Raw genomic sequence first — 18,332 nt, 5'->3', positions numbered from 1 at the left:
ATGGGTTTCACTTGAATCTCTTTCCACTCTGAAAGCACATTGCTTTGCGATAAAGGTTTTTAGGGACTTTTCTGTACCTTCGTCGATGTTACAATATTTGGTGTCTAGACTGTTCTGATCTTTTGTCAATTGTAAGACCAGTTGAAAAATCCCTTTTCTCCAACTCAGAATCTTCCTACTCTTTTATAGGCTTTGCAATTTTATCTCTTTGAGGATCTGGATACTGTAGACATAAAGATTGTTTCCTATAAAGTTATTTTCCTATTTCCTATCACCTTGCTGAGAACAATTGGGGAGCTGGGAGCCTTAAAATGCTGTCCTCTCTTCATTTGATACTTTGGAAGATGGGGTAACTTTAAGGCCTAGCCTTACCTTTGCTGCAAAGGTTAAGTCTATTTTTGATAGATCTTAGGAAATAATTCTTCCTTCTTTCATTCCCTCTCCTTCCTCTCCGGAGGAACATTTGCTGAATTCACTTGATGTTTAAAGAGCTCTTTTCATTCATGTCACCAGGCCTCTGCAGTTCAGGAAAACCGACTCCTTGTTTGTGACTTTTGGACAGCCTGGAAAAGACAAGAAGGTGACTTTTATGACTCTGAGTAGGTGGATTAAGTTGTCAATTTTTCTGGCTTTGCAAGGCTTTTTAGAATATCTTCCAGTTCAGGGATGGTCTACGAGAGGAATGGCCACCTCCTGGGTTGAATTCCAGTGAGTAACAATCTAGGAAATTCCTAGGGTGGCTACTTGGTCCTCAGAGCATACATTTGTCAAGCATTATGGCTTAATAATTTTTCTGTTTTGCATTTGAGTACCAATGTTTTGAACTCTGCATTACCCTTAGTCCATCTTGTCTTTGTCACAAACATTACATCCTGCCCACCTTCCCATCAGTCCTTTGGCAAGGGCTTGGCACCCAGGTTGGGTGCATGGGGCTAGCATTTAAGGATCCTCCTGTTCTTTCTTCCTGTTGGAAGGTGACATCACCTTACTTTGTAATGACTGTCACAAGGACGCAATGGACTAAGGCTAATGAAGATTACCAATAAGTAACCAACGCATCACCACTCTTTCTGAATGTGCGTGGCTCATTCAGCAGGACTAGTTCTTTGTATGAAACCTGGATTTTCAGAAGCCCTTTGATGGCAGCACCCCCACACTGAAAATTGTTTCAGCACCACTGTACAAGGGTCAGTTGTCATGCTCATCTGCGGCGTAAATTTGCATTGAAGTAGTCTAACTCCCCAGGCCTTGTCTTTTGCTCAATTTGCCTTTGTGAGTTTTCTCTCAATCACTGTCGACTTCCTTTGATCTTTCTTTCTTCTTTCACTTCACCTTCGCCTTCAGTGTATCTTTCGGCCCTCTTAAGAGACACACCCCCTTGTAGCCACTTCTATACTTCTGTCACCTAATTATTTTCCTATCCTTTCCCCTGTAACGTTGCTGATCCTAGCTATAGCATCACTATCCAGAATCTGTTCACCTGAGTTATGTTCCTCTTATCCCCACACATCTAATAATCAGCTCTTGGTCTCCCTCCACCTCTCACGAGACATAGTCTGAGGCAGTGTCTCCATCTTGGAGAGACAATCCCTTGCACTTGTGTTGTTCTACTGGCGCTGCGGCTTGAGCTTTGGTCAGCAGTGGCAAAAGAAGAACTAATGGAAAGTGAACGTATACTGGAGCAACAGAGTGTATGGATTTATTAGAGCTTGATTAAATGAGAAAAAAAGAGTTTAGTTGAGAGAAAAAATGCAACCTGGCCTGTAAGGGGACCGAACCCACGACCTTGGCATTATTAGCTCCACACTCTAACCAACTGAGCTAACCAGCCATGAGTACTAAAGATATCCTTTTTCCATGTAATGCAGATAGATAGAAGAGTTGGTCTCACTATCGCAATTCCTTCATACTTTTCTCCTTCTGCCCCCTGTCTGGATTACAATAACAAGAGCTGTGGAGTGCTGCACGCCAGCCTCAGTGCCTCTTCTTTCACTCAATCTCACTGTGTGCTGTGATATCTTTGTAACATCGCTTGTTGCCGGAAAAAAAGGAAAGGAGGGATAGTATTTTTATTCTTTTACAACAAAACCCAAAATGCATCGGCTTGCTTGCTCATTAAGTTTACAAGGCCAGCTGCTTTTGAGATATTATAATTATAGTGGTTATTCGGCGTTGGAGGTAAGAGAGTTTTTTTTAGGTCTGGCCGTTCCTTCTGCTTCAAATTACTTGAGCTCATGTCAACAAAGTAACAACAAAACATAGCCAATGGTTCGTTGCTCAAGCCTTCCCTACTGCGCCTTCCCATGTCTCTCCTGCCGACCACAGTGCAGGAAATCTGAGTTTGCATTTGCGCGAAGAGACGTACAACACAAGAAGGCGCGCTTTTGTGCGCCGGGCACCACCCGGCCTGTGCATTCCTCACTGTCGTGAGATCAGTTTACTCAGCAGAGCATGACGCTGCAATTGGTTAGTAGGGCAGGCCTGACCAGAATAGTATATTTGGGGTCATGTATTTGATTGCATTTTTAAAACAGTAACAGAACTTAACTGCAATGTTTAAATAGGTCTAGACATATTTAAACAGTGTCAATTTAATAGAAGAATTGTAGACAATTCAGAGGGGAGGCACCAATGTTTTTTTTTCCCATTGGGTGGATGCGGCATTAAAGAGTTTGAAGACCACTTGTCTAAGTGGACACTAATACACCTGGATGCTCCTGAATTCTTCGCAACAGATGCCAGCAAACCTGGCTGGAGAGCTACTGTGTTGGACTGATCCTGTCGATTCAAGTGGTCTTTCCAAGAGAGTCGGAGGTCATGGAAATAGATGGAGTTGATGGTAATCTTCAGGGCTTTGAAGTTTTCCCATCATCATCTGTCTCAAAAAAATGTGCTAGTAATGACAGAGAATAAGGTAGCTGTCTTTTACATTAACCAACAGTGAAGCATGCATTCAAAATCCCTCAATGCAATAGCAGAACAATTGGGTTATTGGGCAGAGATCAACCTGTTGCACACGTCGGCAGTACACATCAAGGGCACCGACAATGTGATGGCAGACAGCTGGAGGTTTCCAAATTTGCTGGAGTTGACATTATCCAGGTCGTTGTTTTGAGAGATATGCCGAGAGTTTGTGAAACCCTTTCTGGATCTCTTTTCAAACAAGGACAATGCTCATCTTTGTCGATTCTGATCCAGGCTTCCGGAACAAGGAGCCTAGGTAGTGGACGTATTGGTGATAAAGTGGCTGAGAAGTCTCCTTTATACATTCCCCCACTTTTTATTGATCCAGATGGTTCTCTTCAAGTCTCAGCAGGGGGGAGGGAACTTTATTCTTGTGGGCCCTTATTGGCCAGAGATGTCATGGTTTCCTCTTCTGAACCCCTGGCTCTTCTACCTCCTTGGGTACTGCTCAAGTGTATCTCTGTCAGAACGTCGTCCCTGACCTACTTGCTCCAACTCACTCTATCGCTTTGGAGGTTGAGAAGTCTGGACTGCTAGCAAAGGGTCTTTCCTCTTCCTTAGTGGAGTTAATTCAGCACTCCAGCAGGCCTTCTACTTCGAAGTCTTACTCAAAGAACTGGAAGTCTTTTGAGACGTGATGTTCTGCTCATGATCTTTTGGCACCTACCTGTAGTTTGTCTGCTATTTTGCATTTTCTTCTGAATGGGTTTCACTTGAATCTCTTTCCACTCTGAAAGCTCATTGCTTTGCGATAAAGATTTTTAGGGACTTTTCTGTACCTTCGTCGATGTTACAGTCTTTGGTGTCTAGACTGTTCTGATCTTTTGTCAATTGTAAGACCAGTTGAAAAATCCCTTTCTCCAACTCAGAATCTTCCTACTCTTTTATAGGCTTTGCAATTTTATCTCTTTGAGGATCTGGATACTGTAGACATAAAGATTGTTTCCTATAAAGTTATTTTCCTATTTCCTATCACCTTGCTGAGAACAATTGGTGAGCTGGGAGCCTTAAAATGCTGTCCTCTCTTCATTTGATACTTTGGAAGATGGGGTAACTTTAAGGCCTAGCCTTACCTTTGCTGCAAAGGTTAAGTCTATTTTTGATAGATCTTAGGAAATAATTCTTCCTTCTTTCATTCCCTCTCCTTCCTCTCCGGAGGAACATTTTCTGAATACACTTGATGTTTAAAGAGCTCTTTTCATTTATGTCACCAGGCCTCTGCAGTTCAGGAAAACCGACTCCTTGTTTGATGACTTTTGGACAGCCTGGAAAAGACAAGAAGGTGACTTTTATGACTCTGAGTAGGTGGATTAAGTTGTCAATTTTTCTGGCTTTGCAAGGCTTTTTAGAATATCTTCCAGTTCAGGGATGGTCTACGAGAGGAATGGCCACCTCCTGGGTTGAATTCCAGTGAGTAACAATCTAGGAAATTCCTAGGGTGGCTACTTGGTCCTCAGATCATACATTTGTCAAGCATTAGGGCTTAATAATTTTTCTGTTTTGCATTTGAGTACCAATGTTTTGAACTCTGCATTACCCTTAGTCCATCTTGTCTTTGTCACAAACATTACATCCTGCCCACCTTCCCATCAGTCCTTTGGCAAGGGCTTGGCACCCAGGTTGGGTGCATGGGGCTAGCATTTAAGGATCCTCCTGTTCTTTCTTCCTGTTGGAAGGTGACATCACCTTACTTTGTAATGACTGTCACAAGGACGCAATGGACTAAGGCTAATGAAGATTACCAATAAGTAACCAACGCATCACCATTCTTTCTGAATGTGCGTGGCTCATTCCGCAGGACTTGTTCTTTGTATGATTCCTGGATTTTCAGAAGCCCTTTGATGGCAGCACCCCCACACTGAAAATTGTTTCAGCACCACTGTACAAGGGTCAGTTGTCATGCTCATCTGCGGCGTAAATTTGCATTGAAGTAGTCTAACTCCCCAGGCCTTGTCTTTTGCTCAATTTGCCTTTGTGAGTTTTCTCTCAATCACTGTCGACTTCCTTTGATCTTTCTTTCTTCTTTTACTTCACCTTCGCCTTCAGTGTATCTTTCGGCCCTCTTAAGAGACACACCCCCTTGTAGCCACTTCTATACTTCTGTCACCTAATTATTTTCCTATCCTTTCCCCTGTAACGTTGCCGATCCTAGCTATAGCATCACTATCCAGAATCTGTTCACCTGAGTTATGTTCCTCTTATCCCCACGCATCTAATAATCAGCTCTTGGTCTCCCTCCACCTCTCACGAGACATAGTCTGACGCAGTGTCTCCATCTTGGAGAGACAATCCCTTGCACTTGTGTTGTTCTACTGGCGCTGCCTGCTTGAGCTTTGGTCAGCAGTGGCAAAAGAAGGACTAATGGAAAGTGAACGTATACTGGAGCAACAGAGTGTATGGATTTATAAGAGCTTGATTAAATGATAAAAAAAGAGTTTAGTTGAGAGAAAAAATGCAACCTGGCCTGTACGGGCATCGAACCCGCAACCTTGGCGTTATTAGCACCACGCTCTAACCAACTGAGCTAACCGACCATGAGTACTACAGATATCCTTTTTCCATGAAATGCAGATAGATAGAAGAGTTGGTCTTACTATCGCAATTCCTTCATACTTTTCTCCTTCCGCCCCCTGTCTGGATTACAATAACAAGAGCTGTGGAGTGCTGCACGCCAGCCTCAGTGCCTCTTCTTTCACTCAATCTCACTGTGTGCTGTGATATCTTTGTAACATCGCTTGTTGCCGGAAAAAAAGGAAAGGATGGATAGTATTTTTATTCTTTTACAACAAAACCCAAAATGCATCGGCTTGCTTGCTCATTAAGTTTACAAGGCCTGCTGCTTTTGAGATATTATAATTATAGTAGTTATTCGGCGTTGGAGGTAAGAGAGTTTTTTTTAGGTCTGGCCGTTGCTTCTGCTTCAAATTACTTGAGCTCTTGTCAACAAAGTAACAACAAAACATAGCCAACGGTTCGTTGCTCAAGCCTTTCCTACTGCGCCTTCCCATGTCTCTCCTGCCGACCACAGTGCAGGAAATCTGAGTTTGCATTTGAGCGAAGAGACGTACAACACAAGAAGGCGCGCTTTCGTGCGCCGGGCACCACCCGGCCTGTGCATTCCTCACTGTCGTGAGATCAGTTTACTCAGCAGAGCATGACGCTGCAATTGGTTAGTAGGGCAGGCCTGACCAGAATAGTATATTTGGGGTCATGTATTTGATTGCATTTTTAAAACAGTAACAGAACTTAACTGCAATGTTTAAATAGGTCTAGACATATTTAAACAGTGTCAAATTAATAGAAGAATTGTGGACAATTCAGAGGGGAGGCACCAATGTTTTTTTTTCCCATTGGGTGGATGCGGCATTAAAGAGTTTGAAGACCACTGGTCTAAGTGGAAACTAATACACCTGGATGCTCCTGAATTCTTCGCAACAGATGCCAGCAAACCTGGCTGGAGAGCTACTGTGTTGGACTGATCCTGTCGATTCAAGTGGTCTTTCCTAGAGAGTCGGAGGTCATGGAAATAGATGGAGTTGATGGTAATCTTCAGGGCTTTGAAGTTTTCCCATCATCATCTGTCTCAAAAAAATGTGCTAGTAAAGACAGAGAATAAGGTAGCTGTCTTTTACATTAACCATCAGTGAAGCATGCATTCAAAATCCCTCAATGCAATAGCAGAACAATTGGGTTATTGGGCAGAGATCAACCTGTTGCACACGTCGGCAGTACACATCAAGGGCACCGACAATGTGATGGCAGACAGCTGGAGGTTTCCAAATTTGCTGGAGTTGACATTATCCAGGTCGTTGTTTTGAGAGATATGCCGAGAGTTTGTGAAACCCTTTCTGGATCTCTTTTCAAACAAGGACAATGCTCATCTTTGTCGATTCTGATCCAGGCTTCCGGAACAAGGAGCCTAGGTGGTGGACGTATTGGTGATAAAGTGGCTGAGAAGTCTCCTTTATACATTCCCCCACTTTTTATTGATCCAGATGGTTCTCTTCAAGTCTCAGCAGGGGTGAGGGAACTTTATTCTTGTGGGCCCTTATTGGCCAGAGATGTCATGGTTTCCTCTTCTGAACCCTGGCTCTTCTACCTCATTTGGTACTGCTCAAGTGTGTCTCTCTCAGAACGTCGTCCCTGACCTTCTTGCTCCAACTCACTCTATCGCTTTGGAGGTTGAGAAGTCTGGACTGCTAGCATAGGGTCTTTCCTCTTCCTTAGTGGAGTTAATTCAGCACTCCAGCAGGCCTTCTACTTCGAAGTCTTACTCAAAGAACTGGAAGTCTTTTGAGACGTGATGTTCTGCTCATGATCTTTTGGCACCTACCTGTAGTTTGTCTGCTATTTTGCATTTTCTTCTGAATGGGTTTCACTTGAATCTCTTTCCACTCTGAAAGCTCATTGCTTTGCGATAAAGGTTTTTAGGGACTTTTCTGTACCTTCGAAGATGTTACAATCTTTGGTGCCTAGACTGTTCTAATCTTTTGTCAATTGTAAGACCAGTTGAAAAATCCCTTTTCTCCAACTCAGAATCTTCCTACTCTTTTATAGGCTTTACAATTTTATCTCTCTGAGGATCTGGATACTGTAGACATAAAGATTGTTTCCTATAAAGTTATTTTCCTATTTCCTATCACCTTGCTGAGAACAATTGGGGAGCTGGGAGCCTTAAAATGCTGTCCTCTCTTCATTTGATACTTTGGAAGATGGGGTAACTTTAAGGCCTAGCCTTACCTTTGCTGCAAAGGTTAAGTCTATTTTTGATAGATCTTAGGAAATAATTCTTCCTTCTTTCATTCCCTCTCCTTCCTCTCCGGAGGAACATTTTCTGAATACACTTGATGTTTAAAGAGCTCTTTTCATTTATGTCACCAGGCCTCTGCAGTTCAGGAAAACCGACTCCTTGTTTGTGACTTTTGGACAGCCTGGAAAAGACAAGAAGGTGACTTTTATGACTCTGAGTAGGTGGATTAAGTTGTCAATTTTTCTGGCTTTGCAAGGCTTTTTAGAATATCTTCCAGTTCAGGGATGGTCTACGAGAGGAATGGCCACCTCCTGGGTTGAATTCCAGTGAGTAACAATCTAGGAAATTCCTAGGGTGGCTACTTTGTCCTCAGATCATTCATTTGTGAACCATTAGGGCTTAATAATTTTTCTGTTTTGCATTAGAGTACCAATGTTTTGAACTCTGCATTACCCTTAGTCCATCTTGTCTTTGTCACAAACATTACATCCTGCCCACCTTCCCATCAGTCCTTTGGCAAGGGCTTGGCACCCAGGTTGGGTGCATGGGGCTAGCATTTAAGGATCCTCCTGTTCTTTCTTCCTGTTGGAAGGTGACATCACCTTACTTTGTAATGACTGTCACAAGGACGCAATGGACTAAGGCTAATGAAGATTACCAATAAGTAACCAACGCATCACCATTCTTTCTGAATGTGCGTGGCTCATTCCGCAGGACTTGTTCTTTGTATGATTCCTGGATTTTCAGAAGCCCTTTGATGGCAGCACCCCCACACTGAAAATTGTTTCAGCACCACTGTACAAGGGTCAGTTGTCATGCTCATCTGCGGCTTAAATTTGCATTGAAGTAGTCTAACTCCCCAGGCCTTGTCTTTTGCTCAATTTGCCTTTGTGAGTTTTCTCTCAATCACTGTAGACTTCCTTTGATCTTTCTTTCTTCTTTTACTTCACCTTCGCCTTCAGTGTATCTTTCGGCCCTCTTAAGAGACACACCCCCTTGTAGCCACTTCTATACTTCTGTCACCTAATTATTTTCCTATCCTTTCCCCTGTAACGTTGCCGATCCTAGCTATAGCATCACTATCCAGAATCTGCTCACATGAGTTATGTTCCTCTTATCCCCACGCATCTATTAATCAGCTCTTGGTCTCCCTCCACCTCTCACGAGACATAGTCTGAGGCAGTGTCTCCATCTTGGAGAGACAATCCCTTGCAGTTGTGTTGTTCTACTGGCGCTGCCGGCTTGAGCTTTGGTCAGCAGTGGCAAAAGAAGGACTAATGGAAAGTGAACGTATACTGGAGCAACAGAGTGTATGGATTTATAAGAGCTTGATTAAATGATAAAAAAAGAGTTTAGTTGAGAGAAAAATGCAACCTGGCCCGTACGGGGATCAAACCCGCGACCTTGGCGTTATTAGCACCACACTCTAACCAACTGAGCTAACCGGCCATGAGCATTAAAGATATCCTTTTTCCTTGTAATGCAGATAGATAGAAGAGTTGGTCTCACTATCGCACTTCCTTCATACTTTTCTCCTTCCGCCACCTGTCTGGATTACAATAACAAGAGCTGTGGAGTGCTGCACGCCAGCCTCAGTGCCTCTTCTTTCACTCAATCTCACTGTGTGCTGTGATATCTTTGTAACATGGCTTGTTGCCGGAAAAAAAGGAAAGGAGGGATAGTATTTTTATTCTTTTACAACAAAACCTAAAATGCATCGGCTTGCTTGCTCATTAAGTTTACAAGGCCAGCTGCTTTTGAGATATTATAATTATAGTGGTTATTCGGCGTTGGAGGTAAGAGAGTTTTTTTTAGGTCTGGCCGTTCCTTCTGCTTCAAATTACTTGAGCTCATGTCAACAAAGTAACAACAAAACATAGCCAACGGTTCGTTGCTCAAGCCTTCCCTACTGCGCCTTCCCATGTCTCTCCTGCCGACCACAGTGCAGGAAATCTGAGTTTGCATTTGCGCGAAGAGACGTACAACACAAGAAGGCGCGCTTTCGTGCACCGGGCACCACCCGGTCTGTGCATTCCTCACTGTCGTGAGATCAGTTTACTCAGCAGAGCATGAGGCTGCAATTGGTTAGTAGGGCAGGCCTGACCAGAATAGTATATTTGGGGTCATGTATTTGATTGCATTTTTAAAACAGTAACAGAACTTAACTGCAATGTTTAAATAGGTCTAGACATATTTAAACAGTGTCAATTTAATAGAAGAATTGTGGACAATTCAGAGTGGAGGCCCCAATGTTTTTTTTTCCCATTGGGTGGATGCGGCATTAAAGAGTTTGAAGACCACTGGTCTAAGTGGACACTAATACACCTGGATGCTCCTGAATTCCTCGCAACAGATGCCAGCAAACCTGGCTGGAGAGCTACTGTGTTGCACTGATCCTGTCGATTCAAGTGGTCTTTCCTAGAGAGTCGGAGGTCATGGAAATAGATGGAGTTGATGGTAATCTTCAGGGCTTTGAAGTTTTCCCATCATCATCTGTCTCAAAAAAATGTGCTAGTAAAGACAGAGAATAAGGTAGCTGTCTTTTACATTAACCAACAGTGAAGCATGCATTCAAAATCCCTCAATGCAATAGCAGAACAATTGGGTAATTGGGCAGAGATCAACCTGTTGCACACGTCGGCAGTACACATCAAGGGCACCGACAATGTGATGGCAGACAGCTGGAGGTTTCCAAATTTGCTGGAGTTGACGTTATCCAGGTCGTTGTTTTGAGAGATATGCCGAGAGTTTGTGAAACTCTTTCTGGATCTCTTTTCAAACAAGGACAATGCTCATCTTTGTCGATTCTGATCCAGGCTTCCGGAACAAGGAGCCTAGGTAGTGGACGTATTGGTGATAAAGTGGCTGAGAAGTCTCCTTTATACATTCCCCCACTTTTTATTGATCCAGATGGTTCTCTTCAAGTCTCAGCAGGGACGAGGGAACTTTATTCTTGTGGGCCCTTATTGGCCCGAGATGTCATGGTTTCCTCTTCTGAACCCTGGATTTTCTACCTCATTGGGTACTGCTCAAGTGTGTCTCTCTCAGAACGTCGTCCCTGACCTTCTTGCTCCAACTCACTCTATCGCTTTGGAGGTTGAGAAGTCTGGACTGCTAGCAAAGGGTCTTTCCTCTTCCTTAGTGGAGTTAATTCAGCACTCCAGCAGGCCTTCTACTTCGAAGTCTTACTCAAAGAACTGGAAGTCTTTTGAGACGTGATGTTCTGCTCATGATCTTTTGGCACCTACCTGTAGTTTGTCTGCTATTTTGCATTTTCTTCTGAATGGGTTTCACTTGAATCTCTTTCCACTCTGAAAGCTCATTGCTTTGCGATAAAGGTTTTTAGGGACTTTTCTGTACCTTCGAAGATGTTACAATCTTTGGTGTCTAGACTGTTCTGATCTTTTGTCAATTGTAAGACCAGTTGAAAAATCCCTTTTCTCCAACTCAGAATCTTCCTACTCTTTTATAGGCTTTGCAATTTTATCTCTTTGAGGATCTGGATACTGTAGACATAAAGATTGTTTCCTATAAAGTTATTTTCCTATTTCCTATCACCTTGCTGAGAACAATTGGGGAGCTGGGAGCCTTAAAATGCTGTCCTCTCTTCATTTGATACTTTGGAAGATGGGGTAACTTTAAGGCCTAGCCTTACCTTTGCTGCAAAGGTTAAGTCTATTTTTGATAGATCTTAGGAAATAATTCTTCCTTCTTTCATTCCCTCTCCTTCCTCTCCGGAGGAACATTTTCTGAATACACTTGATGTTTAAAGAGCTCTTTTCATTTATGTCACCAGGCCTCTGCAGTTCAGGAAAACCGACTCCTTGTTTGTGACTTTTGGACAGCCTGAGAAAAGACAAGAAGGTGACTTTTATGACTCTGAGTAGGTGGATTAAGTTGTCAATTTTTCTGGCTTTGCAAGGCTTTTTAGAATATCTTCCAGTTCAGGGATGGTCTACGAGAGGAATGGCCACCTCCTGGGTTGAATTCCAGTGAGTAACAATCTAGGAAATTCCTAGGGTGGCTACTTGGTCCTCAGAGCATACATTTGTCAAGCATTATGGCTTAATAATTTTTCTGTTTTGCATTTGAGTACCAATGTTTTGAACTCTGCATTACCCTTAGTCCATCTTGTCTTTGTCACAAACATTACATCCTGCCCACCTTCCCATCAGTCCTTTGGCAAGGGCTTGGCACCCAGGTTGGGTGCATGGGGCTAGCATTTAAGGATCCTCCTGTTCTTTCTTCCTGTTGGAAGGTGACATCACCTTACTTTGTAATGACTGTCACAAGGACGCAATGGACTAAGGCTAATGAAGATTACCAATAAGTAACCAACGCATCACCACTCTTTCTGAATGTGTGTGGCTCATTCCGCAGGACTAGTTCTTTGTATGATTCCTGGTTTTTCAGAAGCCCTTTGATGGCAGCACCCCCACACTGAAAATTGTTTCAGCACCACTGTACAAGGGTCAGTTGTCATGCTCATCTGCGGCGTAAATTTGCATTGAAGTAGTCTAACTCCCCAGGCCTTGTCTTTTGCTCAATTTGCCTTTGTGAGTTTTCTCTCAATCACTGTCGACTTCCTTTGATCTTTCTTTCTTCTTTCACTTCACCTTCGCCTTCAGTGTATCTTTCGGCCCTCTTAAGAGACACACCCCCTTGTAGCCACTTCTATACTTCTGTCACCTAATTATTTTCCTATCCTTTGCCCTGTAACGTTGCTGATCCTAGCTATAGCATCACTATCCAGAATCTGTTCACCTGAGTTATGTTCCTCTTATCCCCACGCATCTAATAATAAGCTCTTGGTCTCCCTCCACCTCTCACGAGACATAGTCTGAGGCAGTGTCTCCATCTTGGAGAGACAATCCCTTGCACTTGTGTTGTTCTACTGGCGCTGCCGGCTGGAGCTTTGGTCAGCAGTGGCAAAAGAAGGACTAATGGAAAGTGAACGTATACTGGAGCAACAGAGTGTATGGATTTATAAGAGCTTGATTAAATGAGAAAAAAAGAGTTTAGTTGAGAGAAAAAATGTAACCTGGCCCATACGGGGATCGAACCCGCGACCTTGGCGTTATTAGCACCACGCTCTAACCAACTGAGCTAACCGGCCATGAGTACTACATATCTCCTTTTTCCATAAAATGCAGATAGATAGAAGAGTTGGTCTCACGATCGCAATTCCTTCATACTTTTCTCCTTCCGCCCCCTGTCTGGATTACAATAACAAGAGCTGTGGAGTGCTGCACGCCAGCCTCAGTGCCTCTTCTTTCACTCAATCTCACTGTGTGCTGTGATATCTTTGTAACATCGCTTGTTGCCGGAAAAAAAGGAAAGGATGGATAGTATTTTTATTCTTTTACAACAAAACCCAAAATGCATCGGCTTGCTTGCTCATTAAGTTTACAAGGCCAGCTGCTTTTGAGATATTATAATTATAGTGGTTATTCGGCGTTGGAGGTAAGAGAGTTTTTTTTAGGTCTGGCCGTTCCTTCTGCTTCAAATTACTTGAGCTCATGTCAACAAAGTAACAACAAAACATAGCCAACGGTTCGTTGCTCAAGCCTTCCCTACTGCGCCTTCCCATGTCTCTCCTGCCGACCACAGTGTAGGAAATCTGAGTTTGCATTTGCGCGAAGAGACGTACAACTCAAGAAGGCGCGCTTTTGTGCGCCGGGCACCACCCGGCCTGTGCATTCCTCACTGTCGTGAGATCAGTTTACTCAGCAGAACATGACGCTGCAATTGGTTAGTAGGGCAGGCCTGACCAGAATAGTATATTTGGGGTCATGTATTTGATTGCATTTTTAAAACAGTAACAGAACTTAACTGCAATGTTTAAATAGGTCTAGACATATTTAAACAGTGTCAATTTAATAGAAGAATTGTGGACAATTCAGAGGGGAGGCACCAATGTTTTTTTTTCCCCTTGGGTGGATGCGGCATTAAAGAGTTTGAAGACCACTGGTCTAAGTGGACACTAATATACCTGGATGCTCCTGAATCCACGCAACAGATGCCAGCAAACCTGGCTGGAGAGCTACTGTGTTGGACTGATCCTGTCGATTCAAGTGGTCTTTCCTAGAGAGTCGGAGGTCATGGAAATAGATGTAGTTGATGGTAATCTACAGGGCTTTGAAGTTTTCCCATCATCATCTGTCTCAAAAAAATGTGCTAGTAAAGACAGAGAATAAGGTAGCTGTCTTTTACATTAACCAACAGTGAAGCATGCATTCAAAATCCCTCAATGCAATAGCAGAACAATTGGGTTATTGGGTAGAGATCAATCTGTTGCACACGTGGGCAGTACACATCAAGGGCACCGACAATGTGATGGCAGACAGCTGGAGGTTTCCAAATTTGCTGGAGTTGACGTTATCCAGGTCGTTGTTTTGAGAGATATGCCGAGAGTTTGTGAAACCCTTTCTGGATCTCTTTTCAAACAAGGACAATGCTCATCTTTGTCGATTCTGATCCAGGCTTCCGGAACAAGGAGCCTAGGTAGTGGACGTATTGGTGATAAAGTGGCTGAGAAGTCTCCTTTATACATTCCCCCACTTTTTATTGATCCAGATGGTTCTCTTCAAGTCTCAGCAGGGGGAGGGATCTTTATTCTTGTGGGCCCTTATTGGCCAGAGATGTCATGGTTTCCTCTTCTGAACCCCTGGCTCTTCTACCTCCTTGAGTACTGCTCAAGTGTGTCTCTGTCAGAACGTCGTCCCTGACCTTCTTGCTCCAACTCACTCTATCGCTTTGGAGGTTGAGAAGTCTGGACTGCTAGCAACGGGTCTTTCCTCTTCCTTAGTGGAGTTAATTCAGCACTCCAGCAGGCCTTCTACTTCGAAGTCTTACTCAAAGAACTGGAAGTCTTTTGAGACGTGATGTTCTGCTCATGATCTTTTGGCACCTACCTGTAGTTTGTCTGCTATTTTGCATTTTCTTCTGAATGGGTTTCACTTGAATCTCTTTCCACTCTAAAAGCTCATTGCTTTGCGATAAAGGTTTTTAGGGACTTTTCTGTACCTTCGTCGATGTTACAGTATTTGGTGTCTAGACTGTTCTGATCTTTTGTCAATTGTAAGACCAGTTGAAAAATCCCTTTTCTCCAACTCAGAATCTTCCTACTCTTTTATAGGCTTTGCAATTTTATCTCTTTGAGGATCTGGATACTGTAGACATAAAGATTGTTTCCTATAAAGTTATTTTCCTATTTCCTATCACCTTGCTCAGAACAATTGGGGAGCTGGGAGCCTTAAAATGCTGTCCTCTCTTCATTTGATACTTTGGAAGATGGGGTAACTTTAAGGCCTAGCCTTACCTTTGCTGCAAAGGTTAAGTCTATTTTTGATAGATCTTAGGAAATAATTCTTCCTTCTTTCATTCCCTCTCCTTCCTCTCCGGAGGAACATTTTCTGAATACACTTGATGTTTAAAGAGCTCTTTTCATTTATGTCACCAGGCCTCTGCAGTTCAGGAAAACCGACTCCTTGTTTGTGACTTTTGGACAGCCTGGAAAAGACAAAAAGGTGACTTTTATGACTCTGAGTAGGTGGATTAAGTTGTCAATTTTTCTGGCTTTCCAAGGCTTTTTAGAATATCTTCCAGTTCAAGGATGGTCTATGAGAGGAATGGCCACCTCCTGGGTTGAATTCCAGTGAGTAACAATCTAGGAAATTCCTAGGGTGGCTACTTGGTCCTCAGAGCATACATTTGTCAAGCATTATGGCTTAATAATTTTTCTGTTTTGCATTTGAGTACCAATGTTTTGAACTCTGCATTACCCTTAGTCCATCTTGTCTTTGTCACAAACATTACATCCTGCCCACCTTCCCATCAGTCCTTTGGCAAGGGCTTGGCACCCAGGTTGGGTGCATGGGGCTAGCATTTAAGGATCCTCCTGTTCTTTCTTCCTGTTGGAAGGTGACATAACCTTACTTTGTAATGACTGTCACAAGGACGCAATGGACTAAGGCTAATGAAGATTACCAATAAGTAACCAACGCATCACCACTCTTTCTGAATGTGCGTGGCTCATTCCGCAGGACTAGTTCTTTGTATAATTCCTGGATTTTCACAAGCCCTTTGATGGCAGCACCCCCACACTGAAAATTGTTTCAGCACCACTGTACAAGGGTCAGTTGTCATGCTCATCTGCGGCATAAATTTGCATTGAAGTAGTCTAACTCCCCAGGTCATGTCTTTTGCTCAATTTGCCTTTGTGAGTTTTCTCTCAATCATTGTTGATTTCCTTTGATCTTTCTTTCTTCTTTCACTTCACCTTCGCCTTCAGTGTATCTTTCGGCCCTGTTAAGAGACACGCCCCCTTGTAGCCACTTCTATACTTCTGTCACCTAATTATTTTCCTATCCTTTGCCCTGTAACGTTGCTGATCCTAGCTATAGCATCACTATCCAGAATCTGTTCACCTGAGTTATGTTCCTCTTATCCCCACGCATCTAATAATCAGCTCTTGGTCTCCCTCCACCTCTCACGAGACACAGTCTGAGGCAGTGTCTCCATCTTGGAGAGACAATCCCTTGCACTTGTGTTGTTCTACTGGCGCTGCCGGCTTGAGCTTTGGTCAGCAGTGGCAAAAGAAGGACTAATGGAAAGTGAACGTATACTGGAGCAACAGAGTGTATGGATTTATAAGAGCTTGATTAAATGAGAAAAAAAAAGTTTAGTTGAGAGAAAAAATGCAACTTGGCCCCTACGGGGATCGAACCCGCAACCTTGGCGTTATTAGCACCACGCTCTAACCAACTGAGCTAACCAGCCATGGGTACTATTGATCTCCTTTTTCCATGTAATGCAGATAGATAGAAGAGTTGGTCTCCCTATTGCAATTCCTTCATACTTTTCTCCTTCCGCCCCCTGTCTGGATTTCAATAACAAGAGCTGTGGAGTGCTGCACGCCAGCCTCAGTGCCTCTTCTTTCACTCAATCTCACTGTGTGCTGTGATATCTTTGTAACATCGATTGTTGCCGGAAAAAAAGGAAAGGATGGATAGTATTTTTATTCTTTTACAACAAAACCCAAAATGCATCGGCTTGCTTGGTCATTAAGTTTACAAGGCCAGCTGCTTTTGAGATATTATAATTATAGTGGTTATTCGGCGTTGGAGGTAAGAGAGTTTTTTTTAGGTCTGGCCGTTCCTTCTGCTTCAAATTACTTGAGCTCATGTCAACAAAGTAACAACAAAACATAGCCAACGGTTCGTTGCTCAAGCCTTCCCTACTGCGCCTTCCCATGTCTCTCCTGCCGACCACAGTGCAGGAAATCTGAGTTTGCATTTGCGCGAAGAGACGTACAACACAAGAAGGCGCGCTTTTGTGCGCCGGGCACCACCCGGCCTGTGCATTCCTCACTGTCGTGAGATCAGTTTACTCAGCAGAGCATGACGCTGCAATTGGTTAGTAGGGCAGGCCTGACCAGAATAGTATATTTGGGGTCATGTATTTGATTGCATTTTTAAAACAGTAACAGAACTGCAATGTTTAAATAGGTCTAGACATATTTAAACAGTGTCAATTTAATAGAAGAATTGTGGACAATTCAGAGGGGAGGCACCAATGTTTTTTTTTTCCCATTGGGTGGATGCGGCATTAAAGAGTTTGAAGACCACTGGTCTAAGTGGACACTAATATACCTGGATGCTCCTGAATCCTCGCAACAGATGCCAGCAAACCTGGCTGGAGAGCTACTGTGTTGGACTGATCCTGTCGATTCAAGTGGTCTTTCCTAGAGAGTCGGAGGTCATGGAAATAGATGGAGTTGATGGTAATCTTCAGGGCTTTGAAGTTTTCCCATCATCATCTGTCTCAAAAAAATGTGCTAGTAAAGACAGAGAATAAGGTAGCTGTCTTTTACATTAACCAACAGTGAAGCATGCATTCAAAATCCCTCAATGCAATAGCAGAACAATTGGCTTATTGGGCAGAGATCAACCTGTTGCACACGTCGGCAGTACACATCAAGGGCACCGACAATGTGATGGCAGACAGCTGGAGGTTTCCAAATTTGCTGGAGTTGACGTTATCCAGGTCGTTGTTTTGAGAGATATGCCGAGAGTTTGTGAAACCCTTTCTGGATCTCTTTTCAAACAAGTACAATGCTCATCTTTGTCAATTCTGATCCAGGCTTCCGGAACAAGGAGCCTAGGTAGTGGACGTATTGGTGATAAAGTGGCTGAGAAGTCTCCTTTATACATTCCCCCACTTTTTATTGATCCAGATGGTTCTCTTCAAGTCTCAGCAGGGGGGAGGGAACTTTATTCTTGTGGGCCCTTATTGGCCAGAGATGTCATGGTTTCCTCTTCTGAACCCCTGGCTCTTCTACCTCCTTGAGTACTGCTCAAGTGTGTCTCTCTCAGAACGTCGTCCCTGACCTTCTTGCTCCAACTCACTCTATCGCTTTGGAGGTTGAGAAGTCTGGACTGCTAGCAAAGGGTCTTTCCTCTTCCTTAGTGGAGTTAATTCAGCACTCCAGCAGGCCTTCTACTTTGAAGTCTTACTCAAAGAACTGGAAGTCTTTTGAGACGTGATGTTCTGCTCATGATCTTTTGGCACCTACCTGTAGTTTGTCTGCTATTTTGCATTTTCTTCTGAATGGGTT

General features: G+C 43.3%; 3 non-coding genes across 3 annotated transcripts; all 3 read right to left on the bottom strand.

The window, feature by feature from the left end:
* Positions 1–9,089: 9,089 nt before the first annotated feature.
* Positions 9,090–9,163, bottom strand: TRNAI-AAU (transfer RNA isoleucine (anticodon AAU)). The gene has a single exon. It is a non-coding gene; the product is annotated as a tRNA-Ile (tRNA).
* Positions 9,164–12,756: 3,593 nt separating this feature from the next.
* Positions 12,757–12,830, bottom strand: TRNAI-AAU (transfer RNA isoleucine (anticodon AAU)). The gene has a single exon. It is a non-coding gene; the product is annotated as a tRNA-Ile (tRNA).
* Positions 12,831–16,421: 3,591 nt separating this feature from the next.
* TRNAI-AAU (transfer RNA isoleucine (anticodon AAU)) lies at positions 16,422–16,495 on the bottom strand. The gene has a single exon. It is a non-coding gene; the product is annotated as a tRNA-Ile (tRNA).
* Between the last annotated feature and the right edge of the window lie 1,837 nt (positions 16,496–18,332).

Source organism: Pleurodeles waltl, chromosome 12 (assembly GCF_031143425.1).
Source record: "Pleurodeles waltl isolate 20211129_DDA chromosome 12, aPleWal1.hap1.20221129, whole genome shotgun sequence".
In the NCBI taxonomy this organism is placed as follows: domain Eukaryota; kingdom Metazoa; phylum Chordata; class Amphibia; order Caudata; family Salamandridae; genus Pleurodeles; species Pleurodeles waltl.
This window is presented reverse-complemented; position numbering and strand designations above follow the sequence as displayed.